General features: G+C 43.5%; 1 pseudogene; it reads left to right on the top strand.

Moving 5' to 3' along the window:
• The first annotated feature begins 2,355 nt into the window (after nt 1–2,355).
• On the top strand, nt 2,356–5,604 carry LOC134375087 (serum amyloid A-3 protein-like; annotated as a pseudogene).
• The last annotated feature ends 245 nt before the right edge of the window (nt 5,605–5,849 follow it).

The following is a 5,849-nucleotide window of genomic DNA, read 5'->3' as shown; positions in this document are numbered from 1 at the left end:
TGTGGCTTCTCCTGCCTTCATGAACTCTGTAGGTCCCTCCTCCTCTTCCCCTGAGCTCTAGTGGCCCCAGCATGGCTGTCACTGCTTTTTAATAGCTGTAAATTGGTTGATTTGTGGGAGAGAGTTACGCTGGGGACTGTCTATTCCACCATCTTGAGCCTCTTTCTAATATTCTACTCATAATTCCTCCAGTCTTGTAAGAAAATTGGAAGTCCTTCATTCTTGTTCTCTCCTGGATTCCTAGTTGAGCACAAGTCCCACCTCCTTCCTGGCCATTAGATACCATCTCCCAACATCTCTGCTATCAAGTCTCCATGATTCGCTTGCATCAGTCTTCGAGGTTACTTCCCCAGTGTATCGAATGCACTGCTCACATTTCTCTTCTCCCAGTAAATATTCCAGGTGAGAATCCTGAGCTATGACTGCCTGGGCAGGGCCTTACTTGCCCTACTGTTTTCCTCGGGCTCTACCCCAGGATCCCATAGTAACAAGAACCAGTTCTGATGTCCTCTGGATTTCCTCATCATCTCTGCCATGTTACACCTGCATCATCCTTTCTTCTCTAGGGAAATCCAGTGGTCTTTAAAATTTTCATGTTGGATGCAGAGATAGGGATGGGGTAGGTGACTGGACCATGGACTCCAGCCCCCTGATGACAGCTGCATGAAATTTCTTCCCAAGACAATCTTCCTAAACTGACATTGTAAGCACAGTCTTGCTTTTCTGGTTAAAACAGCTGTTCTTTAACATCACACCCTCCCAGTGCTCTTGTGCTGCCTCCCAGCTCTCTCTGCTTTCTTCCTGAATCTACTGTTCTGATAATTTAGCAGCCAATGGGCCATTTCCTGCTCATCTTTATTGTGTACTTTCTACATGTTGTTGTAGCAAATTTCTACACTAAAGTTCAACATTCCTGGATGATGACATCCTCCAGATATAACTTGCCATTTGATCTTCTATACCAACTGATCATGAATACGCTTCAGTTGGAGGACTCCCTTTTCCAGTACTGAGTCCACCAACATGGTGCTAGAAGATTTATTTTCCTGGGCTGTCTCTCTTTCCTTTTTTACTTCTGCACCCTAGGGTTCCAGCTTCATTCTGAACTGTCCTTTGCAATGGAGCCAGCTCAGATGTTCCATCTGCCCTGTATTCTCACATTCTTCAGACAATCAAATCTCTTTTTCTAGTATTGATAACCCTTCATAGTAAATTGTTGGTACATTATTGTGTGGAAGGAAAAAATGCGCTCTCCACCGGGAGTGAGACCAGAAACAGGAAGAAAACCTTAGCTTGCTACACTCCTGTAAGTTGCCAGATTGCACAATCTGGGGAAATCACATCTCAGGAAGAAAAATTGTTAGTACATTACTTTTGGCAGGGGGTAACTTTCCTCACCAGGAGTGGGAATGTAGACAGGCAGAAGACCCTAACTTGCTACACTCCTGACAGCTTCCAGGTTGCCCCATCTGGGAAAGTCAGATTTCTGTGAAGAAGAATCTTGGAGTTCTGGATGCTGTTTTCTGGCCATGCGGGGTTTCCCAAATCCTGTTGCTTTGCTTCAAACCTCTCCCTTCCCATTGGTTCCATTAGCGATGTGCCAATATATATATAGCACCAGTCACATCTCCCAGCAGGTGGCACAGGAGCTCAGCTTCACCTGGGACTTGAGCAGGAACAGCCAAAGGTGAGGTGCTAGAACTTTCCAACAGTTTTACTGTTTGGAGATTCTCTTTCCCTAGGAGCATTCCTGTGCTGCATTTTGGCTCTCTCTGGATCCTTCCTGAATCTACTATTCTGATCATTAGCATTCACCAGGTGTGAATACCTTTTACGGTAAGAATTTTGTAGTGTGCTTCATCTGTGGGAAGTCAGTGTTGGGGACAGCAGGCGTTCTACAAATATGTTTTGATTATTTAACTCATCTCATATTACAGAGATGTATACTGGTCTGCAACCTCCCAAATACTCCTTTGGAAATTTTCTGTACAGCTCAGTTTTAGGGCTGATAGGATTTGATTTAAATGGTAAGTGATTTTACTAAAGGTCCATTGCAGTCTCTCAGACACTGGGATTCCAAAGAAAGAAATAGTGATGGAGAACTAGATCCTCTGAATACCTGTCATCTATCTATCTATCTATCTATCATCTATTTATACACGCAGATCTATACACACTATCTATACATGTAGATGTGTGTGTATGCATATGTGTGTGTGTATATATATCCATATACACACTCATAAAATTGAGTGGCAACTCCTTGGAGTGCAAGGATAGGTCAACTTTACAAAAAACAAGACCCCCAAACAAACATGTGTCATCCTTGGTTTGTTTCCCTGTCTCCGCAGCAGGATGAAGCTTTCCATTGGCATCATTTTCTGCTTCCTGGTCCTGGGCGTCAGCAGCCAGGGATAGTCAACATTCCTCAAGGAAGCTGGTCAAGATAAGGAGCAAAGGATGGGGGCAGGAAGCTGCATCAGGCTGACCCAGGATTCATATGAGCATGGGCTGCATCATAACTGGGCAGAGGTGCTAGCGAAGCCGCTTGGATGGAGAAGGAGCTGGTTTTTCATAGTAGTAGTTCCCCATGCTTTTCTGGTCAGTTTTGATTCTCTTCTATGGGGACCCCCAGGCCAAAGGCCACATAGGGCATGGGCTGCAACATTTCAGCACTATTGTGGGAAAGACCTGGAATTGAGGGGTTCATATTCCCTTAAAACTAGTGGGGCTCTACTGTCTCCATTAGGAAACCAGGAACAGCTCACTTTTAGGTCTCCAGTAGCCATGAAGCAGATGCATCCATGTGTGGAGAGTGTCTTCAGGGAGGCTGAGCAGAGCCAGCCCAGTCCCCATCCACACAGTAAAAACAACCAAGGTTAACTAAGCTTTTAATATGTGGTAGGCACTGTTCTAAGAGCTTTGCATGTGCAAATGAATTACTTTCATCTTTAGTCTTGCAACGTGGGCAACATTATTATGTCTTAGAGAAATTGAGCCCTAAAGAGACAAAGATATCTAGTCCCAAAGCAGAGCAGGATTTAACCCATGGAGCTTCACTCCTCAGACCTTGCTCTGAACCATGGTACTCTACTGCTTCTAAAACAAGAGTGAGGGATTTGTGAACATATATCCTGTTCTTTATTTGAGAAATTGCAAATATTCAGGATGTGGTGCCTTTGGAAGGTGATCCTAGCTCCTCTCCCCACAATAAAAGACACAATGAATTACCTGGATGATGGCTCTACTGGAACTGAAACGTGGACAAGAAACCGATAGCACAAGCAATATGCCCCACTAGCCATAATAAAGTTAATAAAGTAGCAAAAAAAAAAAATTTTTTTTACGGAATAATATAGTATTTTAAATTTCAGGTATTATTATTATTCTATGATGGTCTCTGAATAATTGTTTTAAGGGTTTGCTGTTAATCCTATCTAAATTCTCACACACCCAGCTAAAAATATCTTTCATTCTTTAGGTCAGTGTCTTACAAAGGGTTGTTCTAGAACCACTTGCATGAGAACCACCTGGTGTATGGGGGGCTTTGTGAAATGCAGACCCCTGGGTCCTCATCACCCTCTTCTCCACTAAATCACAGTCTCTGGGTCTGGAGTCTGGAAATCTGGCCAATACAAAGCACTCTAGTTGATTTTTATGCATAGTAAATCTTGAGAACCACTACCTTTTGTTTTGCTTTCCACAAGAGAGAAAATGTGCCAGGCATTGTGGAAATACTTATTAAGTAAGTCTGAACTCCAAGGATCCATTTAAATCATTACCTGAGATGGAATAAGTACAGTAAAAAGTGCTGTAACTCTCAATAAAAGTGATCTATCTGAACTGTAAAAATAATAAATATATAAAATGAAAAAATTGTATAAACGATGATTATAATTCTATTTTAGATTCCCCCTTTTTCCTCATCAGTTATTTATTTATTTTTTTTATTTTTATTTTTTTCCGTGACCGGCGCTCAGCCAGGGAGTGCACCGGTCATCCTTATATAGGATCCGAACCCGCGGCGGCGGGAGCGTCGCCGCGCTGCTAGCGCAGCACGCTACCGAGTGCGCCACCGGCTCAGCCCCCTCATCAGTTATTTAAAAAAAATCTTTGTCTTTTAACTCTAACTTGATCAGATTTCTTCAGTCTATAACTTTGTGATCTCATTTTAGTTTAGTCCTTATTCTTTTGTCTAAACCATCCTGAAGACCACAGAAGTGAAGTGATAATATCTTGAGCACCTGCAATGTTCTAGACATCATACATGTGTTTCTCAGTTCTTTTGCACAACCACTCTGAGGTAGGCATACTCCTCCTTTTTATGGGGGAGGTCACTGAGGTTTTGAACTATTGGGTTAATCGCCAGTTTTTTATATGTGATGACCTAGTTTATGTAAAGTTCTCTTAGAGAACTCACCTTTATCACCAGCTGATTGAATTCTGACAGTTGCCCTGGTTCTAAATATACCCTGGACACTCTGATGTATATACTCAGGACTGAGTTGTCCCCTCTGCCAACGGGAATCAATTTCTCCCACTGACTACGTTAGGAGCTTTGTGTGCCTGCAGTCTCCTTCAGAATCCCTGTGTTCTCACACCTTAGTCAGATGGTTCCTTGGATCTTTCCAGGTAGAGATGCAAAGAAACACCCCTTAAGACCATCCGCATCTACCTCACATGCATCACACACAGTCAAAAACAAAGTAGCAACAAGCTCAGAATGGAATCAAACAGAATGAAACTTACATGTGTGTGATTCTTATTATATTAACCCAGGGTAGTGAAAAGTAAAAGAAAATTCATTTCAAGCCAATATAATTTCCAAGGGCTCTGCCAAAGACTGAAATCTTTGGAATCAGTGGAAGGAAATTTTTTATCCTTCTATTTTGCCAAGACATGATCACCTTCATCCTTTACTTTACTTTCCAGGAGCTAAAGACATGTGGAGAGCCTACTCTGACATGAGGGAAGCCAATTACAAAAATTCAGACAAATACTTCCATGCTCGAGGGAACTATGATGCAGCCCAAAGGGGACCTGGGGGTGCCTGGGCTGCTAAAGTGATCAGGTAATGCAGAATCTTGGGGATGCCAGGGGTGGGTGATCAGAGCCTGACTGCCTTGGATAGTCATGAGGGTAAAGCTTCCTTGCAGAGCAGGGTCCTGTAGAGGCTGTGGCCCCTCCTGCTATTGTCCACTTTCCTCTGCTTGCTGTGGGGTCTCAATGGCTGGTGGGAATAAGTGATTCTCAACCCTCCCTCTCTGGGTGCTGTTCATCCAGCATAAAGGAGACCAGCCTGGGCTGAGTAGGGCTGTGCCCAGGCAGGGTCAGTATTTTAGCCTGTCCTTCCTTGTCCTTCCTGGTTCCTCTCAGATCCTTCCCCTGGAAATGGGAGAGTTGGGAGGGCAGACTGTTGCTCACCTGTCTGGTGATTAATCTCTTTCCTGTCTGCCTCAGTTACAGCGATGCCAGAGAGAATATTCAGAGACTCACAGGCCAGGAGCTGAGGATTCCAAGGCTGACCAGGCTGCGAACTAATGGGGCTGGAGTGGCAAAAACCCCAATCACTTCAGACCTGCTGGCCTGCCTGATAAGTACTGAGCTTCCTCTTCACCGTGCTCTCAGGAGACCAGGCTGAGAGCTCCTGAGGGCAGCAGCATTTGAACTAGATTTAATGAATTCTGTATTCCTAGTACTTGCTACAGAATGCATCAAAATGCTTTAAAAAATGCTTGTGAAATCTAGTTTTTCATTGGAATTTGGAAACAAATAATAGTCTTCAGTCTTCCTGGGAACAGAGGCCTGTTTAGTACTGTGGATGGTCAGGAAACATCATTGTTTTTATT

This window comes from Cynocephalus volans, chromosome 4, assembly GCF_027409185.1.
Source record: "Cynocephalus volans isolate mCynVol1 chromosome 4, mCynVol1.pri, whole genome shotgun sequence".
In the NCBI taxonomy this organism is placed as follows: Eukaryota; Metazoa; Chordata; class Mammalia; order Dermoptera; family Cynocephalidae; genus Cynocephalus; species Cynocephalus volans.
The sequence above is the reverse complement of the archived record's forward strand: the minus strand, read 5'-3'. Positions and strand labels throughout refer to the sequence as shown.